Source organism: Cherax quadricarinatus, chromosome 19 (assembly GCF_038502225.1).
Source record: "Cherax quadricarinatus isolate ZL_2023a chromosome 19, ASM3850222v1, whole genome shotgun sequence".
Lineage (NCBI taxonomy): Eukaryota > Metazoa > Arthropoda > Malacostraca > Decapoda > Parastacidae > Cherax > Cherax quadricarinatus.
Window position 1 is genome coordinate 45844419 of NC_091310.1, and position 23745 is coordinate 45868163.

At 41.3% G+C, this 23745-nt stretch overlaps 1 non-coding gene across 1 annotated transcript; it reads right to left on the reverse strand.

Annotated features, from left to right (window-relative positions):
* Positions 1 to 16431: 16431 nt before the first annotated feature.
* On the reverse strand, positions 16432 to 16504 carry TRNAR-UCU (transfer RNA arginine (anticodon UCU)). The gene has a single exon. It is a non-coding gene; the product is annotated as a tRNA-Arg (tRNA).
* Positions 16505 to 23745: the final 7241 nt, after the last annotated feature.

Here is a 23745-nt window from a genome sequence, read left to right on the forward strand (position 1 = left end):
GTAATTCATCCTGGCCTTATGTTCTCCCTTTGGGCCCAGCCCCAGGATGAATCTTCGATTTTCCGGGGGATTTGCAGTCTTCTTTCAGTTTTTTTGTTGGGGCAGAGACCAAGAAGAGCAAGCGTAACCATATGGCTTTTATAAGGGCTTTGCTTAAAAGGGTCCTGGGTTGAGGTAGACATCGTGGGTTGCCCCAGGGGAAATTCAGTCTGGCATTTTGCTTTCTTTACTACACTGTTTTACCAATTTTCCTGACATGCATTGGGCCCAAAAGGGGGTTCCAAATATTTTAATGATGAAACCAAAGGATGGGCCCCCTTTTATTGAACAAAAAATATTTACCCTTTTCAGTTTATGTTTCAAAACCAAAAAGAATGGGTTTAGCTTTTAGGTGTAATGGGTAGTTTGTTGGGCTAATAACCATTTTTTGCAGGACTCCAGTTCCAGTGTTAAAAATTAAAATCTTGTGGGGCTTTACCTGACACTAAAAAGAAAACACCGTCATCTGCGTACAGTAGGAGTTTTTTCACCCACACCGATAGGCAAAATTCAAAAATAAAAATAATAAGGGACCCAGAATACTACCCCCTTTGGGGGAACCACAGTTATCGGAGGGGCCCCGATTCTGTTTTTGGGTTTTGACCATTTGTTTCCCGGATAAGGAGGACTTTTTTAAACAGTCTACAGAACCCATACTGATAGCTTTTAGTTTTTAATTTAAAAATAAAGGGGTTTACAGTACGAAGGCCTTTTGAAGTCTGGGACCATACCTTGAGGTTCCCCTTTTACATTTCAGTTCTCAGGGAATCCATCGATTAATAAGGAGGTTGGTTTGGGAGGACTTAAACCCCCTTGATATTTTGGAGAATGTTGTTGGTTTTAAAGGGACTTTTAAAAACTTGAGAAAAAACACCCCCCCGTTTTGAATTATACTGAGAACCAAAGGCCCATAGCTTTTTACATCAGACCTAATTTCCTTTTTTAAAATAAACCTGGCCTCCTTGAAACCCTCCGGAGGTATTATGGATTTTATAGATTTATTATGTGAGCAATAGGGATTGACAGTTTTGAAACCCCCCCATCTTTTGGGAAATTAGACGGGATGTTATCAGGGCCTAGTTGGGTTTTAAACCCGCTTAGTTCTTTTTTAATAAAAATCATGGGTACAATTTATTTTGTTGGGAAAAAGTTTGGGGTTAACCCCAAAGGAATAAAAACCGATTTTTTAGTCGGGAAAAAGAACTTAAAAAAAAAAGTTTATGTTTTTTTGGGAAAACCAGGAACCCCAAGACGAAAAGGGAAGTTTCCCCTTTCCTTTTTGTCCCTTTTCCCAACCACTGCCCCAGCCAACGCCTTCAGCCAACGCCTTCAACCGTGCCCTCAGTTACTGTATTCAGTTACTGGCCATTGTCCCAACCCTTCCAGCCCCTGCCTCAGGGCAGTGCTTTCCACCCGGGCTTCCCCACTGGGTTTACCGCCACACAAAAAATTATCAGTTAGGGAAAACACCCTTGGGGGAAAAAACATAAAGGGTTTGGTTATTTAGGAGGGGTAAACCCAAAAGATCGTGTGAAGATATTAAAAAATAACCAGATAGCGGGGTTACCTGGGGCCCAGCAGGGTTTTTCCCCGGGGATTGCGGGTTGGTTGGGGAATTCTTCAAACCCCGGGGATTCCCCCGGGGAAACGTCACCGCACACTCGACGCGGAAGTGTCTACCGTCGCGCCTACCTTGGACCGCTGGGAAGAACCACCGTGATTCATGTCTAGCGGAAAATGGTGACGTTGACAATATCCTCATCCTTGCAAATAAGTCAATATTGTTTAAGATGACATTTCATTATCTCTTGCATTTTGTATTTTCACAAAATTTTTCGCATGGAATTTTTTGAATTTTTAAAAATTTAACAAAACAATTTTTTTTTTTTTTTTTTTTTTTTTTTTTCTCGCCAGCCCACTTAAAGTGGTGACAGACATTCCCCCCGCTGTGGGAGGTGTTATTGGGGCCAAAAGTTTAAAAAACACGGGGGAGTATCCCCAACGATGCGTACAAGAGCGGAAATTCCCTTTTAAGATGTGTTCTGACATCATACACCAGAATAATTTTGAAAAATTTTTTGGGCGTACAAAAGGACATTAAACCGGGAAAACATCTAAACCCCCAATTTTGAAATGGGTTCACGCTGGCTCTCTACCACTCACTTTCCAAGGTACAGAAGCAGCTGCGTACACTGTCACATGTAGACACAAAAAGTTTTAAAAACAAAACATTCCCCTTTCCCCCCTTCTCTCCTGTTTTTTTTTAGTTTTTCTCTCGAGACAGATTAAAACGCACACACACACACACACACCTGGGGTGACCTAGAAAGGGACCAGGAAGAGGGGGGCCAGGAGCCCGGGCCCACCCCCGCAACCCCAAAATGGGAGTACAACTAGGGGAGCACACACACACACACACAAACCCCACACAAAACACACACACACACACACACACACACACACATGGAGGAAGATTATCAGGGGAAGAGGGTGGAAAAACCTAGGAAAAAAGGGAAAGATCTCACAAAAGCAGCCAGCATGGTTTTGGGGGGGGAAATCCCCGTGTCACAAACCTACTGGAGTGCTATGACATGGTGACAGCAGTAAGACAAGAGAGAGGGGGGTGATCATTTTTTTGGATCAAAAGGGGGGTTTTACACAGTTCCCACGGAGATTAAAAAAAATGGAGGACCGCCCGGAACAGGAAGGCCAAAAATGGGCAGGGGAAAAATTTTTGGAAGACAGCAGCGAGCTGGTACGTGGCGAGGGGGTCAGGGGGCATTGGGCCAGCGGGGGGCCCGGGGAGGGGCGTCCCAGACCAGTGCTGTTTCTTTTCAGAACGAATGAGGAAGGAATAGACTCTGAGGTGTCCCCCGTTTGAAAAATGGTAAAATTAAGGGAATACACTGATCGAAGACCAGGCAGAACTAAAAGGGGTCTGGGCAGGCGCAACCCCCGGGCCGAACCTTCTCCGGAGTTTTAATCCCACCCCAAATGCAAAGTCAAAATTTGGGGGAAGGGGAAAAAAAAAAGGGCCCCAGACGGAGCACACATCAAGAAAGAGAGAGAAAGGGGTTGCTTTGTTTGCCGGTGAACTGCTCTTGATCCAAGGCACTGAAACTACCTTCCATTTCCTTCAACGGAACCTGAGTACCTCCTCCTCCTATTCCCCACTTACTGACTAATTCGTACAAGCTCAGCGATCCCGGTAGAAATAATAATTTCAGTGCCGGATTCCTGTGGTAGTCTGTGATGTGATTATTAAAGTGTGACTGTAAACACACGATGGACTGTTGTGGCAGCGACACCCAGGGTGGCAAATGTGATGCCTGTGCAATTACCTCATATTCACAGGTCAGGCACGTTGCACAGGAAGGTAAATATGATTTACTCCACAGGAAAAGTCTGTTTTTATGTATGAGTGAATAATACCCAACATCGCACAGCTGCAAGCTTAAAAATACTCAAATAACCCGTACATAGGAGAGAGAGAAGCTTACGACGACGGTTCGGTCCGACTTGACCATTTACAAAGTTATTTAAACAAAAAAAAAAAAAAAGGAGAGGGTAGCAGTAAATATAGGCGAGCTTAACAGGGACGGGTTATTTGTGTATTGTTCCAGTCATGGTATTGTCCTTATTTGTTCTTTAAAAATACTGTTTTAAGTTAGGTTATATAAACCTTTAAAAGAGCATATTGAGCCATGAATATACAAATTAAAAAGCGGCCATCACAGTTCTAACTCAGTAGTGGCTGCTCAGATTTTCGCAAGTATCACTTGTGTATGCTGTGTGAGAGCTTCCCTATAGCAGTTGTGGGTGTTCCCACCCAGGTAGACGGGTAGGAACATACACTCATCTTCAAGGATCACAACAGTATCATTGTCGCATCTGTGAGGAAAATGATAGGATGGATAATGAGAACTTTCAGAACAAGGAATGCCAGGCTATTGATGATTCTCTTTAAGTCACTTGTTTTCTCTAGGCTGGATTACTGCTGTATATTCAAGGCAGGTAAAATTGCAGATCTAGAGAATGTACAGCAAACCTTCATTGCACGTATTAGTTCAGTCAAGCACCTTAATTACTGGGAACGTTTGAAATTCCTTGACCTGTACTCCCTGGAACACAGGAGAGACAGATACTACGTTATCTAAACCTGGAAAATTCTAGGAAAACCGATTCCACATTTGCGCACAGAAATTACTCCATACGAAATCAAAAGACTCGGCAGACGGTGCAACGTATTATAACAGTACATCCACAAACGAGTGATGTTAAGCAAATAACAATAAGGCAAGTAGCTAGGGATCGAACTTCCGATATTTTAGCACGCCTCCCGAGAAGCCCACCAAAATTCTGAGACGCCTTAATCCACTTGGCCAACAGTGCTTCAAACACGTAGTGCACTGATAAATTTACCAGCACAAATTAAACTTAATGGGCACTATACTGGCCAGAAGATGCTTCAGCCATTAAATACCGAAGTCATGCAGACGAGGTAAACACAAATTCATTTAACGTGATTAAACGGGAATCAAACTTTCACGCTATTTCACACGCAAAATTGGCAGATGTGCTCCTACACATCTGAATTACACTCATCGTTGTCATCGAATTCGGAAGCATCTTTCTTTGTATGTCTGAAGCCACACTGCAGAGGGCATTAGATAGCTAAATAATAATAATAATACTATTATTATTATTTTTATTATTATTATTAATAGTAATAATAATAATAATAATAATAATAATAATAATAATCATAATAGCAATGCTGCTACTTCTAATACCAATAATAATATTAATAATAAATATTATGACTAATTATAATAACTTATAAGAAAAACAAGAGAGAGAGAGAGAGAGAGCATCCAGCTGGGAGATGATTTCAGGAACCGTAACTACACTGCCATAGAGCGGCTCCATGGTGACGCAAAAAACACACATGAAAATCATGTATATTTCTGGCATTTTTTTTTCTGTTGTTTCACTTACAGTTATTTAATGATTCATGTATTCACTTTCACATGCCCGAGACCTGTAAATGTTTATTCATTCCCCTCACGAGCGGCCTTTATACAGCCTCTTCTGAGTGTTGGGGAGATGAGGACATCTTTATACATCTTTAACGTTGTAATCTTCCACCTCGTTGCTAGACGAGGTTTTGCTCGGTGCCCAATAATCTATACGTATACCTTGGACAAACAAAATAAATATTATCAAACTTGACTTATTCAAATATATATGTATATATATATATATATATATATATATATATATATATATATATATATATATATATATATATATATATATATATATATAATGTATATATATATATATATATATATATATATATATATATATATATATATATATATATATATATATATATATATATATACCTGGAGGTTACCTGGAGGTTATTCCGGGGATCAACGCCCCCGCGGCCCGGTCCATGACCAGGCCTCCCGATGGATCAGGGCCTGATCAACTAGGCTGTTACTGCTGGCCGCACGCAGTCCAACGTACGAGCCACAGCCCGGCTGATCCGGCACTGACTTTAGGTATCTGTCCAGCTCTCTCTTGAAGGCAGCCAGGGGTTTATTGGCAATTCCCCTAATGCTTGATGGGAGGCTGTTGAACAGTTTTGGGCCCCGGACACTTATGGTGTTTTCTCTTAGTGTACCAATGGCGCCCCTACTTTTTATTGGCGGCATTTTGCATCGCCTGCCCAGTCTTTTACTTTCGTAGGGAGTGATTTCTGTGTGCAGATTTGGGACCATTCCTTCCAAGATTTTCCAAGTGTAGATTATGATATATCTCTCCCTCCTGCGTTCCAACGAGTACAAGTCAAGTGCTTCCAAGCGTTCCCAGTAGTTAAGGTGCTTGACAGAACTTATACGTGCAGTATATATATATATATATATATATATATATATATATATATATATATATATATATATATATATATATATATATATATATATATATATATATATATGTATGTATATATATATATATATGTATTTTTATATATATAAATGTATATATATATATATATATATATGTATATTTTTTTTTTTTTTATTATCACACCGGCCGATTCCCACCAAGGCAGGGTGGCCCGAAAAAGAAAAACTTTCACCATCATTCACTCCATCACTGTCTTGCCAGAAGGGTGCTTTACACTACAGTTTTTAAACTGCAACATTAACACCCCTCCTTCAGAGTGCAGGCACTGTACTTCCCATCTCCAGAACTCAAGTCCGGCCTGCCGGTTTCCCTGAATCCCTTCATAAATGTTACTTTGCTCACACTCCAACAGCACGTCAAGTATTAAAAACCATTTGTCTCCATTCACTCCTATCAAACACGCTCACGCATGCCTGCTGGAAGTCCAAGCCCCTCGCACACAAAACCTCCTTTACCCCCTCCCTCCAACCCTTCCTAGGCCGACCCCTACCCCGCCTTCCTTCCACTACAGACTGATACACTCTTGAAGTCATTCTGTTTCGCTCCATTCTCTCTACATGTCCGAACCACCTCAACAACCCTTCCTCAGCCCTCTGGACAACAGTTTTGGTAATCCCGCACCTCCTCCTAACTTCCAAACTACTAATTCTCTGCATTATATTCACACCACACATTGCCCTCAGACATGACATCTCCACTGCCTCCAGCCTTCTCCTCGCTGCAACATTCATCACCCACGCTTCACACCCATATAAGAGCGTTGGTAAAACTATACTCTCATACATTCCCCTCTTTGCCTCCAAGGACAAAGTATATATATATATATATATATATATATATATATATATGTATATATATATATATGTATATATATATATATATATGTGTGTATATATATATATATATATATATATATATATACATTATATATATATATATATATATATATATATATATATATATATATATATATATATATATATATATATATATATATATATATATATATATATAAAGTTTTCCAGTGGGCAACGGTAAACAATATGATGTTCAATGAGGACAAATTCAAACTACTCCGTTATGGAAAACTGGAGGAGATAATAACTAGAACAGAGTATACTACTGACTCCGGCCATACAATAGAGCGGAAAAATAATGTAAGGGACCTGGGAGTAGTAATGTCTGAGGATCTCACTTTCAAGGATCACAACAGTGCCACGATCGCACGTGCAAAGAAAATGATAGGATGGATAATGAGAACTTTCAAAACGAGAGATGCCAAGCCCATGATGATCCTTTTCAAATCACTTGTTCTCTCTAGGCTGGAATACTGCTGTACATTAACATCTCCATACAAAGCAGGTGAAATCGCAGATCTAGAGAGTGTACAGAGATCCTTTACTGCACGTATAAGTTCTGTCAAGCACCTTAACTACTGGGAACGCTTGGAAGCACTTGACTTGTACTCGTTGGAACGCAGGAGGGAGAGATATATCATAATCTACACTTGGAAAATCTTGGAAGGAATGGTCCCAAATCTGCACACAGAAATCACTCCCTACGAAAGTAAAAGACTGGGCAGGCGATGCAAAATGCCGCCAATAAAAAGTAGGGGCGCCATTGGTACACTAAGAGAAAACACCATAAGTGTCCGGGGCCCAAAACTGTTCAACAGCCTCCCATCAAGCATTAGGGGAATTGCCAATAAACCCCTGGCTGCCTTCAAGAGAGAGCTGGACAGATACCTAAAGTCAGTGCCGGATCAGCCGGGCTGTGGCTCGTACGTTGGACTGCGTGCGGCCAGCAGTAACAGCCTGGTTGATCAGGCCCTGATCCATCGGGAGGCCTGGTCATGGACCGGGCCGCGGGGGCGTTGATCCCCGGAATAACCTCCAGGTAACCTCCAGGTATTATATATATATATAGATATATATATATATATATATATATATATATATATATATATATATATATATATAATTTTTCTAAGGGGGGAAGAATTAGAAATTGACTGGGTAATGCGTGTGGCAACCAGTGATTTAATGTGATGACTAGTTGCCACCGGAGAGATGCCTAGCTTCTGGGAGAGTTAGGTGTTGCTCAGACTGAGGACTGATGAAGGACTTGAAGAACTTAGATGGTCTCTATGGGCAAAGATGCATCCGTAGAGTAAATGAAGAAATGAATATTGTCAACTTTAAAGTGGTAAATATTTTAAAATCCTAAGGACGTTTCCAGTGATAATCTTTTCAGGGAAATATAAACAGATGAACAGAGGATTTAGAGAAGAAAGGAAAAGGACACAGGAGGGAAAGATAGATAGTTGAACAAATAGTAGGGAAGAGAGAGAGAAAGAGAGAGGGAGAAGGCTGTATAATGGCTAGCGTTGTGTATGTGTTTACAAACAACACGGTTGTCACCCGTTGAGATAGGCATCAGGTGAGCAGCTTGAGGATGTCCTGGGGGAGTCTCCTGCCCTTGTTGGTCACTTTACCACCGGTTCCCTACCATACCCGGCCACAGCATCCATATCCGTAGTCACACACCTCCTCTTAATATTTATGGACACACCTTAGGCTGCTCTTCGTGGCATTCCGACCGGAGCTTTGGACTGGTAGCCGGTTCCTTGGGACAGAAAGAGGCTAATGAGTATGCTTGAAACAGGTTTGGGTATGATTATCTACAAGAAAAGGCTACTCGCGAGACATGCTTACTTCTGCTCCCAAAGCAGGGTTGTCGCAGGCAAACATCTTACGGTTATAAACTGAAAATCTTGCTTCTCTTCACAAGTCGGGGGTGCTGGTGATACAAGAAGTGTGATATACGTCTGTTTATACTAAATAAAAATATCTTTGTACAAATATTTTTTTTAATCTGTATAAGATACAATAGTCACAATATAGGACTTAACTGAAGTAATACCTGTCTACAAATCCATCAACTCATAGGTCAAATGTAAGTCAGTCAAGTTATATATAACTAGTCTCGTCTAACACTGGACTAATCACGTAAGAAATACATCACATGTAACTTGAAGACCGATACAAGTATCAAGGTGCGCAAGTCGTGTCAGTGGTATGTTATCTCAGTGGTGTGTCATAACAGTTGTATGTAAGTAGGAGTCCGTTACATAGTGTTTCAGCTTAAGAATGTGACAGCTGAGTTTGAGCCGCTAATAGGTCACCGACGCTGACCTGTTAAGAGTTCACATATTCTGCGCATGTATGATGCTGAGCGCATGATGCTTGTCGGTATCCTGGGGCAGTTGTGATGAAGACATAAAACTCCTAGGATATGGCTGCCTGACGTCACAACCATCTACCTAATAAATCCAGCAGAGCAATTGTGTGTTACCCCGATGCCTCCATTACGTTTCTCGAACCTGTCTGCAACACACGATCCCAAGTCCACACAGTGCATGTTAAAACCTGACTTTACATAATAGTGTGCAGACACTAACTAGATAATCTGAGTTGAAGTCTAGAAGTCCATTCAGTCCTAGCATAAGAGTCCACGAAGCCAGACAAATGTTACGTCAACTTAATACTAAATATGAGGAAGCAAACGTATTTCTAAGCATGATTCCACATCAGACAATGTGAGTTAGAGACAAAGTCTTCACGAGGCTTTGTATAGACTGTGTGTGGTGGGTTGAGGGTGTTGGAGGGGCATTATGAATATTGCGAACAGAGTTGCAAACCTTAATCCTAAGGGCAAAGTCAACAGTGAAGTCAAAATGACAAGAATCCACACTGGACATAACTGAAACGAGCTAAATCAACACATGACAGTGTATTGACCACCAAGGTTCTTGGGAAAACACAGTGGACGCAGGCGGCAGACAATAGACATTGCTCAGTTCCAAAAATGAAAGGGTGTTTGTGTGGGAAGCTGCACAGGGTTTGAGACACAGCATCCAAGCTCATGTCCTCTCCCTGTCTGTGGCAAAACACCAGCTAGCCTCTGATTAGATCTTTTAGATTTTGCCGCCGAAGTGGCTAGTTTATTGTGCACCCCATATCCATCCTGTGGATGGTACAGCTAGAACTTATGGGCAGACAAAAGGCCTACCTCTGAGTAAGTGCAATTAAGGAGAAAAGTTGTTTTTATTGCCTACTTCGACGAATCAGAGGGATTTGAGGCTTTTTTTTTTGTCATAACTGAAATTTTAGCTTTAACACACACACAGGGAGTTGGAAGGCTGCCAGTACTCGGTATGAGAGTACTGTAAGGCAGCGACTCTACCTTCCATCGCCTCAGTGTTACGAAGTAATATTAAACTTATTATTCAGTATTATAAAAAATGGTAAGTAAAGAAAACGCAATGACTTAAAACAACTGAGGGCATAGATGTTAATTCAGCTGTCAATGGTAGGTAATAGTATTGATCAATGATACAATAACAATTGTATCATTGATCAATACTAATTTAACACTAAACGAAATCTAAATAATGCCCAGCCTAGCCGAGATAATACCCTTTAGAAGACGAATAAAAGTTGCAATTAAGCAGTTGGATTAATTCACATCCGACATAAAATTTGGAGAGAAAGCTAAAGTCCGCCTTATAATGTGCTGCCTGAGAAGCTAGTTTATGATGCGCCCAATGCTCATCCTGAGAGACAATAACACTAAAAATCCTGACTACAGAGAGATCACACGAGGGTCTCTGTCGGATTCCATTCAGTATAGTTACATACCAGTTTCAGCACATACCAATATGTGGACACACTCTCAGAATTTCAACTTTCAGTTCATCTTGAACATGACAGTCGTGAGAGACTTGCTACAATAAATAAGGTAAGATTTTATTTTTCATTCATCTGTAGAGAACTAATGCGCAGACCTTCCAGAAGAACTTAGAAAATATTTTTTTGCGTACTTCCCTTTGTGACTCATGGTTATGAGGTTGTAAGCGTACAACTGGAAAACCCATGCATAATGTGAATTGAGGATTTTTTTTTATTTAGAAAAACTAGATACATCAGCAGTGTGCTCTACCCCTTTTCGATGTGATAGTCACATTATGTGGGAATAAAAAGCTAGCTATGTTTCCCTGTTAGTCCATCACACAGGGATTTTTTTTTATACACGTTGTTGAAATCTACCAGACTGAGCCGGGGGATTTAATATGGCAACTTTCCACTAAAAATTTAGCTGGTGAACCCTCAAATAATAGTAACTGGAGTTACTATTATTTGAGAATGACCATCTTCTCACGATGGTCTACCCCATGCACAGGAGAAATGGGTTTCTTATGAAGATATCTAAGCCATCATAGAGTTGTCAACGTAAATTATACAGAAGAAAAACTGGGGTAAGGGGGAAGAGAGTAATATTTGCATTACATTTGATGACTAAGACATACATACATACATACATACAGTGCAGATTCATTATTGCAATAGCCTCTCAACATTTTAAAACTGGAATATGTTCTTAAGAATACATTGAAGAAAGTGAAAGGTTGGTTGAACCCAAAGAAGAGAAAATAGAGTGTGAACTCATAAGAGGATGTGGAGTGTGTACTCAGGGCAGAAGAGTATATGAAGTGTGAACTCTCAAAAGAGTAGAATTTGGAGTATAAGATAGCAGAAAGAAGATATAAAGTGAGAACCTCCAGGAAGGAGGATGAGGAATGTGAACCTCTCAGAACAGAAGGATGTGAAGTCTGACCCCCCTCCCCCCGTCTTCTCTCCCTCCAGAAGAGGAAGAGGACGTGAAAGCCTTTACAAAGAAGATGGTAGAGATGGAACTTACTCAAAGATCTCAAGAAAAATGGATGCGAGACCTGGAACAAAAACTGCCAAACATAGGAAAGTGATGCAAACAATCGCAGAGAGGCGACAGTAACAATGCAAGACAAGTACTTTCACACTTCTCAGTGCGTCATCTGGAGCTATGCAATGTTGCAAGAGTAGCAACTGAAGAAATAAGGGGAAGTTTTCTCAGAGTATGGTAGCGTGAGGTGACACCAGCGCCACCTGGTGTTACCTCACGCTACCATACCACAGTACCATATGGAACCCACATTTGATAAATCATGTATAGAAGCTGAAAAGGTTGAATGATTTGTAAGGAAACTAGTCCCAGAGCTGAGGGGTATGACTTATGAGTGAGGCTAGAGGAACTAAACGTAAAGGCACTAGAAAGCAGAAGCCGAGGTGACATGATTACAAGGTACAAAATACTGAAAGAAATAGACAAGACAGACAGGGAGAGTCTGATAGGCGGGTCTCAAGTGCACGAAAACACATTTGGAAGTTTAAAGCACACACGAGTCACTGGGATATTAGGAAACACTAGCTTTGCCCCAGAGTGGTCACGAAGTGGAGCTGACCTAGACAACGAAGTGTAAGAGGCAAAGTCCATGCATAGCTTTAAGAATATGTGTGACAGAATTCACACAGCAAGACTAACGTTAAACCAGTAGCACTCAGCATAGAGGTGGGGGCCAGGAGCTGAGATTCGACCCCGAGCAACCATAATTAGGTGAGTACATAAGGAGATGGAAAGGAAGGAAGGAAAATGAGGGCTGGAGTGACTGGCGGGTCGACTGACCATTGGTGTGTGAGGGACTGCAATATAAAACTGGACTGGAGATGCTGGGTCTTGTCCTTTCAGCAGAACCGTCAACCCAGGGGAAGAAAAATGTCGGTGACCTCAAAGTTATTACAAAGGCCAGTGTTCACAAGGCTCCTTCACACTTGCGTCAACTCAGTGGACGGAAAAGAGACAGTCAGAGTTCCCCACCTGCCCTAACTCCGTGAGAGACAAAGCTGTAAATCCTGGGCAAATGTCGATGGCCTCGCTGTTATGCAAAGGCTAATGTTCTTAAGGTTCCTTACCTGGGTTAATTTCGTGAACAACATAAAGACTGTAAAGGTTCCCCCACTTGCTCTGGCTCCATGGATAGCATGGAGATACATAGTACAATAAAAGATTTTTAGATTTTGCCACCGAAGTGGCTAGTTTACTGTGCACCCCATATCCATCTTGTGGAGGGTAGCGCAAGAGCATGTGGATACACAAAAGACCTAGCAACTAGGCCCCAAAAGGGTGAGGAGGAGTACATCTGGATTTATTTCTGTAGTTCACATATCGTTTCAAGCAGATTTAGAAAATTTACTTAATATATCTGTTATCTTATTTTCATTAATAAGATATCTTGACATGTCACAGGTTATTATATTTCTCAATAAGTGGACAAATAAACAGTATTCAAGATAGTGACCATAGGACTGGCCACATACTTTGCATTTGGTTTGATCAGGAACCAGGAGAGGCAGGAGGAGCTTAAAGCTATTAGTGAAATTGAAAGAAATTCAAAATATTTCTTTTCATATGCCAAAAACAAGGCAAATACCACATCTAGTATCGGGCCCTTACTCAGACAGGATGGGACTTACACAGATGACAACAAGGAAATGAGTGAAATATTGAAATCCCAGTACGACTCTGTGTTTAGTGAACCACTAATCGGTCTGAGGATCGACGACCCAAATGATTTCTTCATGAATGAGCCTCAAAACTCCATAAATGTATGCCAGATTTCCGACAGTACCCTAACTCCGATAGATTTCGAAAAAGCCATTGACAACATGCCTATGCACTCACCCCCGGGCCCAGACTCGTGGAACTCTGTTTTCATTAAGAACTGCAAGAAACCCCTCTCGCGTGCCCTAAGTACACTATGGAGGAGGAGCTTGGACATGGATGAAATTCCACAGTCACTTAAAACAACGGATATAGCCCCACTCCATAAAGGTGGCAGCAAAGCATTAGCTAAGAACTATAGACCAATAGCTCTGACGTCCCACATCATAAAAATCTTTGAAAGAGTGCTAAGAAGCAGGATTGCAAATCACCTGGATTCCCAAAATCTGCACAATCTAGGGCAACATGGGTTCAGGGCAGGTCGCTCCTGCCTCTCACAACTACTGGATCACTATGACATGGCCTTGGATGCACTGGAAGAAAATCAGAATGCAGATGTAATATACACAGACTTTGCAAAAGCATTTGACAAATGCGATCATGGCGTAATAGCCCATAAAATACGTGCTAAAGGAATAACTGGGAAAGTGGGGAGATGGATCTTCAACTTCCTAACAAATCGAACACAAAGAGTAGAGGTCAACAGAGTTAAATCGGAGGCTGCCATAGTGAAGAGCTCTGTTCCACAAGGCACAGTACTCGCCCCCATCTTATTCCTTATCCTCATATCAGACATAAACAGAGATATACACCACAGCACCGTATCATCCTTTGCGGATGATACTAGGATCTGCATGAGGCTGTCATCTGCTGAGGACGCGGTTAACCTCCAAGAAGATATAAACAAAGTTTTCCAGTGGGCAACGGTAAACAATATGATGTTCAATGAGGACAAATTCCAACTACTCCGTTATGGAAAACTGGAGGAGATAATAACTAGAACAGAGTATACTACTGACTCCGGCCATACAATAGAGCGGAAAAAAATGTAAGGGACCTGGGAGTAGTAATGTCTGAGGATCTCACTTTCAAGGATCACAACAGTGCCACGATCGCACGTGCAAAGAAAATGATAGGATGGATAATGAGAACTTTCAAAACGAGAGATGCCAAGCCCATGATGATCCTTTTCAAATCACTTGTTCTCTCTAGGCTAGAATACTGCTGTACATTAACATCTCCATTCAAAGCAGGTGAAATCGCAGATCTAGAGAGTGTACAGAGATCCTTTACTGCACGTATAAGTTCTGTCAAGCACCTTAACTACTGGGAACGCTTGGAAGCACTTGACTTGTACTCGTTGGAACGCAGGAGGGAGAGATATATCATAATCTACACTTGGAAAATCTTGGAAGGAATGGTCCCAAATCTGCACACAGAAATCACTCCCTACGAAAGTAAAAGACTGGGCAGGCGATGCAAAATGCCCCCAATAAAAAGTAGAGGCGCCATTGGTACACTAAGGGAAAACACCATAAGTGTCCGGGGCCCAAAACTGTTCAACAGCCTCCCATCAAGCATTAGGGGAATTGCCAATAATCCCCTGGCTGCCTTCAAGAGAGAGCTGGACAGATTCCTAAAGTCAGTGCCGGATCAGCCGGGCTGTGGCTCGTACGTTGGACTGCGTGCGGCCAGCAGTAACAGCCTAGTTGATCAGGCCCTGATCCATCGGGAGGCCTGGTCATGGACCGGGCCGCGGGGGCGTTGATCCCCGGAATAACCTCCAGGTATATAACATTAATTCTCATGTAATAGTAACTCCAGTCCTGGGACGAAACCTCTTAAGTTTCCATAGGTACTGAAACCTCAGTGGAATAATGAGATCTCCCTGTTCCGACATAAATGTTTTAATGCTTAATGTATGAAACTCATCCTGTAAGATAGAATATGACAGGGAAATTCATCCTGTGGGATGGAATATGACGGAAAACGTAGCTAGCTTTTGCTTCTCCAATCTTACTGTCTTATATAATAAATGGGTAAATGGGCACTGCCGGTGTACCTAATGTTGTTAAGATTTACTTATATATACTTCTCTGTGTACTTCACCTCCCTGCCAGCATCTCTACTCCGTCCCTGCATCCCTACTCCTTTCCAGCATCCTTACTCTCTCTCTGTGCATCCCTGCTCCTTCCCAGCATCCTTACTCCCTCCCCTCATCTCTACTCCCAAACAAAATACTACTTATCTTTTCCTCATGACGAAGCGATAACAAACTACCCTTCACGAATGATTAAAAAAAATCAGAAACTTGACTGACATCTCAGGTTCCGTCATAATAAAATGTAACTTTAGTAGCTTAAGGGAGACCGTGTATTGTGATTCAACCCTGAATACAAATGGCTTACATACATTGTACAATAATATCGCTGAACATGGCCAGCCTAAATAAATACAATTAATGTTCCACGAGACGAATTTGGGAATAAGAAAATCGTATTAACATGATGCGGGCGCCGCTCTAACGAGATATCCCCATAATACATTTTTTTTTTTTTTTTTGCCAGAGCGAGTATGAAGCTGGGCGCTATATATGGCAGGGTCGGGCAGCGGTGCGCCTTGAACGTATCAAAAGTTCTGAGGAATGCACGCAGAGAGAGAGAAAAAAACACAACTTCTCAGGTTGTATTGATTTCGTGGCCGTTCGTGTAGACAAAGGTAACATCCACGAAGATGTAAGACTCACGTAATGGTGCCATTTTAGGCCTGAGTCGGGGTGGCACCGGACAGAAGTAGGCGCCAAACGGGCGGGCGAGCAGGAGGTAGGTAGGTTGAGGTTGTGCTCCATTACAATTGTGGCGTTACTGGCCGCTCAATACCTTGTTGGCTGGGCTACACTGAGGCTAAACATGCGATCGTCTGCACGTCGGGGCACCAAGAAGTTACCCGGCCTGCCAAACAATTGCAAACAACAAGCATCCCCAGCGGGATTCGAACCCGCGGCCTCTGGATTAGAAGTCCAGCGCGCTATCCACTGCGCCATGGGGACTAGGTTTCAGAATATGAAACGATGTTATATTTCATAAACACATAAGTTGTTCCAAAACACTGAGTCGTATTTATTTATGGTTATTGCATTATGTTTCTATTCTCCATAATATCATAAGGATTGATCAGTGAAGTATAACAAGACAGACGTAACTTGTATGATTTATATCTTTGTACTCAAATATATGCTTCACTGGTTTCATTATTTATGTAAATTTTTATTCAGGTATAGGTACACATAAATACAGTTTCATAAATTGTCACACATAGTAGCACATATGTAAGTCACCTAGGATAACCCAAAAAAAAAGTCAGATAAAGTGACTTATTTCCACTGGGGGTCAACATCGTACAAATTTATTACAGTACAAAGAAGGATTTTGTATTCACGTTTGTGTCATATTGCGTTTTGGATAAAGTTAATATTGATGTACAAGACAAATATGCTATGATTTCCACCTTGCCCTGATAGACTATTCTTTCAGTGGAAATAACTGAGTCACAGCTGAGTCACTCTAGGAGTCTAGGCTGAAAATTTTCTTAGATAAAATCCCGGATGATTAATGACACGGGGCAACCCAAGGAAGCCATGCAGTGTGGCTTATCCTGGGATTACTTCGGTCATCTCTCTGCTACAATGTGTTGTGGTTATCCTAGGTAATTTACAATATGTATGATAATTGTACTTGTGCCTAAATAAACTTACACTCAACCTGAAGAAGAAAAACGCCCGTTCACTTGTGTGTTTTGTTTACCTAAACTGCTGGTCGTCGCTTCGGTCAATTCGAAAACGGGTTTTTCAGGTAAGTGGAACTCTACAACTGAGCTGCGAAGCATACACCAATAAAATAATACAGTTTTATAAATAAAATATCTAAAACGTATATAACACACACATACACACACACACCAGTGAAAAAGCGGGGCCAGGAGCTAAGACTCGACCCCTGCAACCACAAATAAGTGAGTACAAATAGGTGAGTACACACACACACACACACACACACACACACTAGAGGTATGATAAAGCTGATGGATCAGGAAGGGTGATCTAGTAGCGACCAGTGAAAAGGCGGGGCCAGGAGCTGTGAATCGACCCCTGCAACCACAACTAGGTGAGTACACACACACACACACACACACACACATTGATGTGGATAAAGTTCACGCAGTTTACCTGAATTTCACCTGCTGTTTATAGGTGGTGAGAATACCCAATCAATAAACAGCGTAAGTTTACATTGCCTCCTCAGTACTGTTTTTTTCCTTGTTTGTTGTACTGCTTGGTGCCCCGTTTCCTGCTTTCTAGACGTTCTTTCAATAGAGGTTACTGGGCGCCCGTACTTATGTGAGGTCTCGCTCTCATGTATATTATTGTATACTCTGAAACAATGCGCACGTGCGAGTCCTGGTTACGTCTGAAATAATATTTGTGTGTGTGTGAGTATAGGTAAAACTTGCAATTTTTGGCATAAATAGCAACGCTCATCTTGCCGAATAAGACAAGCTAAAATTTGTATATGCAATAATTTCGCAAAAATCATTCTGAACCTAACGAAAAAAAAAACATATTTCATTGTGTTTGTTTATTATTGAATTACTGTAAACTTACCTAAAATATATTTAGTTGGATTAGGCTGAATTAAATTGCGCTTGTTGTAATAAGGTTAGGTAAGTTTTCTAAGGTTCGTTTGGTACAAAATTATTAATTTTTACATTAACATAAATGATATATATATATATATATATATATATATATATATATATATATATATATATATATACATATATGAAAAAATATATCTTTAAACGTATTAGAGAAAATTTTAGAAAGGACTTAATTTTAAATGAGTTCCTGCTAATTGACCAGTTTTACCTATTCGGCACGACATATACAATTGTCATGAGTTACGGAATGCATCTGGGCTTGAACTAGTGGCAGATGACTTCCAAAATATATTGACCGGTGTGTTCTGTGGTTTGTAATCGTTTTACTGCGAGTTCGTGAATCAATTTTCACGAGGCTTGTGTTTTTTTCCCTATACAGTATACTATATATAACCTGGTCTATGGTCTGTTACTTTAAACGAATTTTGGATTGGTTTGTGAAATGGGATTATTTTATTCCTTTATTGGATTTTAATGAATATTTTTGAAACATGATTGTGAATTCGTCACGTTTACATGAAGTTGGTAACGATAGCAGGAAGTTGGTACTGTCAGTAATGAACTGTTAAGGAGAGCAGAAAGCTGGTAACAACACTAGCATATGTTTAGTATACTTTTTAAATCCTACAAATCATTGCTGCAGTTTATAAGTCAAGCTTACGCCCTCCCTTTGTACTGTATTGTACACCAGAGTGCAGCTGCACAGGTGCAGGTTTTCCCATGGGTGCTCCTCTGTTACCCAAGCCACGGCCAGTGCATCGGGGATCAGCACTCTAGATACTCCCGGTCACAAACAAAATATTGGAGACACTCTCCATAACTCACTCTTAATGCCTCATTACTTCTAGTACTTCATATATGCTACCAATCAACCAGCTAGTCAGCTAGCCAGTCAGCTAGCCAGTCAGCTAGCCAGTCAGCTAGCCAGTCAGCTGGCCAGTCAGCTGGCCAGTCAGCTAGCCAGTCAGCTAGCCAGTCAGCTAGCCAGTAAGTCAACATTCAAATCAATCAATGGATCATAAATTCTCCTAGGTTCATATATATCTTACAATTTTTCACTTCTGAGAAAATCTAAGCCAAAACAGTTGTATAGAAGAACAAAAATACACAATACCATGACTGGAACAATACACAAATAACCAGCATATAGGAGAGAGAGGAGCTTACCACGACGTTTCGGTCCGACTAGGACCGAGTAAATGGTCCAAATCGTACCGAGAGGTCGTTGTAACCCTCTCTCACCTTTGTGCGGGTTGTTTGTGTATTGATTAAAGAATCAAGACCGCACAAGAGTTTTTCAAAATCAATGTACATAGTGTTCAAGAAAAGGAAATGCGTATATCGTCTTGAAGAAAAAATAAACTGTTCCGTCTTCAAGACAAGAATGAGATGATTACGGCAGCAGGTGGCAAGCTCCTGCTGCAACCCAGGAAAAACCTTCTCTGTAATATATTTTTCTTCCTACGCTCAGGACAGGTTTTTTTTTTTCCTGGCGTCCCTTGAGGTCAATGAAAGGTTGGCAGGTTCTTAGAATATGGGCAATACGAAAACAGAGATTATCTGGAGGTGGTCCCAGGCAGGCTCGACACACCTGTAGCTGGAGGCAGGTGTGGGGGATGTTGTGGTAAGTGTGGGGAAGGTAGATTAGGAAATTTTGTGGGAGGTTTTTGGATAGGTGGGTGAAGGATTATCTTGAGCAGGTGAGAGGTAGGTGTGGGATGGGTAGGTGTGGGAAGGATTGGTATGGGAGGGGTAGGTGTTGGAGGGGGTAGGTGGGGGAGGGGAAGGTGTGGGAGAGGTAAGCGTAGAGGGGAACATGTGGGAGGAGTAGGTGTGGGAGGGGTAGGTGTGGGGAGGATTGGTGTGGGAGGGGTAGGTAGGGGAAGGATAGGATGGCGGCGTTATGTCTCCTCTCTTCTTTAATGCTCATCATCCCTGTGTGTCATTAGTTGGAGTGGGACTGATGAGGCTAAGTGGAAGGGTTAATGGACTAGCAGTTGAGAATTACGATAACAGCAGTGATGATTGTGGTTAGTGCTTGTGGTGTGGTGGTGCTTGTGATGTAGTGGTGCTTGTGATGTAGTGGTGCTTGTGGTGTGGTGGTGCTGAATGAGGATATGATAATTACACAATGGGAACAAAGGCTTGCTGTTTCCCTGTCATATTCCATTGTGCGGGACGGGACTCATACAAGGTGTTGAAATTTATCAACATGAGCTGGGAGACCAGTGAATTTCGATGGTGGTCGGGCACTGGTGTTGTTTGTATGTTGATGAAGGTGTTGGGCATAGTGTCGCTTGTTGTGGTAGTGAGAGTGTTGCATGTGATGATAGTGGTGGTGGTAGTAGTAGTAGTAATAGTAGTATATTAGCAGTAGTAGTAGTAGTAGTAGCAGTAGTGGTAGTAGTGGTAGTAGTAGTAGTAGTAGTAGTAGTAGTGGTGGTGGTGGTTAGTGTTGCAGCTGTAACACAAAACACAGAGGTAGAAACACCCTGGGAACAAATTAGAACAACTCACTCGTCCTTTCCTGTTAAGCAGTTGATAGTTACGGGTACCGTCACCCCGGCGCCGCCTTGTCCTCGTATAAGTGTCCTAACTGATGGTTTGATCAGTCAGGCTGTTGGTGCTAGCGGCACGAAAGCCAACTCTCCAGCGTATTTTGCAACAATAAGAGAGATTTGGATAAAACAAAACAGAATTTAACTTAGAGTGACTGCCAGAGTATTGTACAAACTACTGTAAAAGGTTGGAAAAGACAAGGAAAATGTACAGAGAACCTTCACAGCTCGTATAAACACAGTCAAGCACCTAAATTACTGTGAAGCACTTGAAGTCCCTAGAACTGTGCTCCATACAACGTAGGAAAGATGCATCATAATCTGCATCTGGAAGATACTGGAGGGATTGATTCCAAACCTGCACATCGAAATTACTACTTACGAACATAAGACGCTTTACAGACGGTGCAGGAGACCTTCACTAAAAAACAGGGAAGTGATGAGTGCAATGTGAGAAAATTCAGTAAGTGTTAAGCATATTAAATAAAAATAACAACTGGCGTGATGAGGATAATTTGAAGGTATTGAATTAATTTGTATTAGAAGACTAATTACATAAAAATGAATACCAATAAATGAAATCCTGACAAAATCACAGTACTAACTAACAGCCCGGGGCTAAGTTCCTAACCTGCATGCATTTTAACTTAGTATCTGTAGACTAGCTGAAGCCTTATCAGAACGACAGGAAACACTTTGTTAAAGCTCATAAGAGCGAATCAGAACCTTTAACGATATTATGTGGAGCCCCACACGGGAGTATCTTGGGTCCCTTACTGTTCTCGTATTGTTCAAATGTTATACCTATTAGTGTCAGATGAAAACTCTTACCGTAACTGTAATGATTTAGGGGATACAGATAATATATTAGCTAAGCAGGCTTCCTGTAGACTGTGGTTAATTGACACGAATGACTCATTACGATAAACCAGGCGCAGTGCTATTTATCCTCCCGTTCCTTGGATCAAATCTCAATACTTTCCATTCCCCAGGGGATTTCAGATCCTGTACTTTCTTAATATTGATCCATGCACATAATAATAATAATAATAATAATAATAATAATAATAATAATAATAAAAGAAGAAAAATAATGTGGGTTTCACTATTTGCTGGCACAACAGCTCATTCGTAAGATAATGTTTGTCTGAGCTGCCTCCTGGAATCATCTTTGCTATTACATTATTTGCTAAGTTCTTCGATTTCACATGTCTTAAGTTGAAATCACCAAGCAACAAGATATTTGCTCTGGGTTGATAGTTTTTCCTAACAGTATTCAATTTTCAGTTGCTCTTCCTTGAACTGTTGGGAGGCTGTATCTTATATAACAACCACAATGATTAGGCTTTGGTTCTCAGCCTTTACTGCCAAAAGTTCAACTACATCATTTGTGGTGTTTAGTAACTGTGCAGATGGGTAGGTCTTTGACATACAGGAAAAAAATCCCCCTTCTTGCCTGTTCTTTCGGTCGCATCTAACTAAGTTGTATCCTGGTATACATATTTCGTGGTCTTTACTGAGTCTCGAAGCTGCAAACATTACGTTTGACTCCGCGAGGAGTCCAACAAGGCTCTGAAATTGATACCAATTAATCAGATATGACCAATTATGACGTATATTAGCTCTAATAGAATAATGTAAAAACCCGAGAGTGCGTTTTGATGCGTGAAGATAAAAGGGGAATCATCACGAAGACAGGGAAGGTGAGTCAGAAAAACCCGTCGTTCATATTTTAGTGTCACAGTTGCTTTACCAAGAGTCTTCAGGCATTGTAATATGCGGCTTTAGCTTAAGAGAATGGATTGGATGGTGAGAAGAGGGTTTGGGTGTGGTTGGGGGAGATGATTCGTGGTAGCTGTTACTGTGGATGGTGGTGGTGGTAGTGGAGGTTAGTAATGTGCACTGTGGAGATAATGTTAGTGGGAGTAAGGGGAATCATTGGGAATGTAGGGCGTGTTGGTGGTAAAGACTTAGCTTTGGAAGTGAGTTTTGCCTCGAGCAGAGAAAGGAAGGTTAGTAAAAGCGGTGAGGAAAGGGACGTTGTTTGTGATTTGTGTAACTACTGGATGTGTTAATGGGAGGAAGGTCAGGGTTGCGTATGTTCTCGAGGTGGTCGTGGACAGTCACAAATAAATGTATTCACTTATTTGTGGCTGAAGAAGCCGAGTCTTAGCTCCTGGCTCTTTCTCTTAACTTGCCCGATCCCATACCGGACCTCCCAGTTTCGTGCCTGATCAATCAGGCTGTTAGTGCCTGCCAGAAAGTCAGGAACTGATTTAAAGAACTTAAGTTCTTGAAGACACCTAGTGCCTGTTGGTAACTCCCCTTACACATGAGGAGACGTTGTTGAAGAATCTTAATCCCTTTACACTGATTGAGTTACCTTTAGTGTACCATTGTGCTCCTACTTGTCACTGGAGATATTTTGCACCATCTTCCAGGCCTAGTTACGTAAGGGATGATTTTGGTGAGTAGATTTGGGATCAATCCCTCCAAAACTTTCCATGTGCAAATTATGATACATTTTTCTTGCCTACGTTCAAAGGAGAACAGTTCGAGGGATTTGAAATATTCGCATTAATTTATGTGCTTCACTGAATTTACACAATGAAGGTTCACTGTACTGTCTCCAGCTCTGCAATTTTTTGCCTGTTTAAAAAAGGTTGTTAATATATAGTTTGCCTCCACTTTCTCGTTTAGGTTATTCTACTTCCTTACTTTACTGTGGTTTATCTGTTTCTTTACTTCCATCGGTGTCGTCTTGTAGCCATTCTCCGCCTCTTATTTTCACTCTATCAAATCCTCTGAGTATTATGTATGTTGTTACGTCTTCCCTGGTTTTCTTTAATCTTCTCTAGCCTCTCTTTTTAACTCATTTTACATATCTCGGCTTCACTTCTCATCATTGCATATTCATTTCTCGCTTCTTTGCTCACTTCTTCCTTGTCTTCTGTCCCCTATTTTCTGTAAGTTCTATGAATTTCTGTATTTTTTTTTCTCAATTGGCCATGCTATT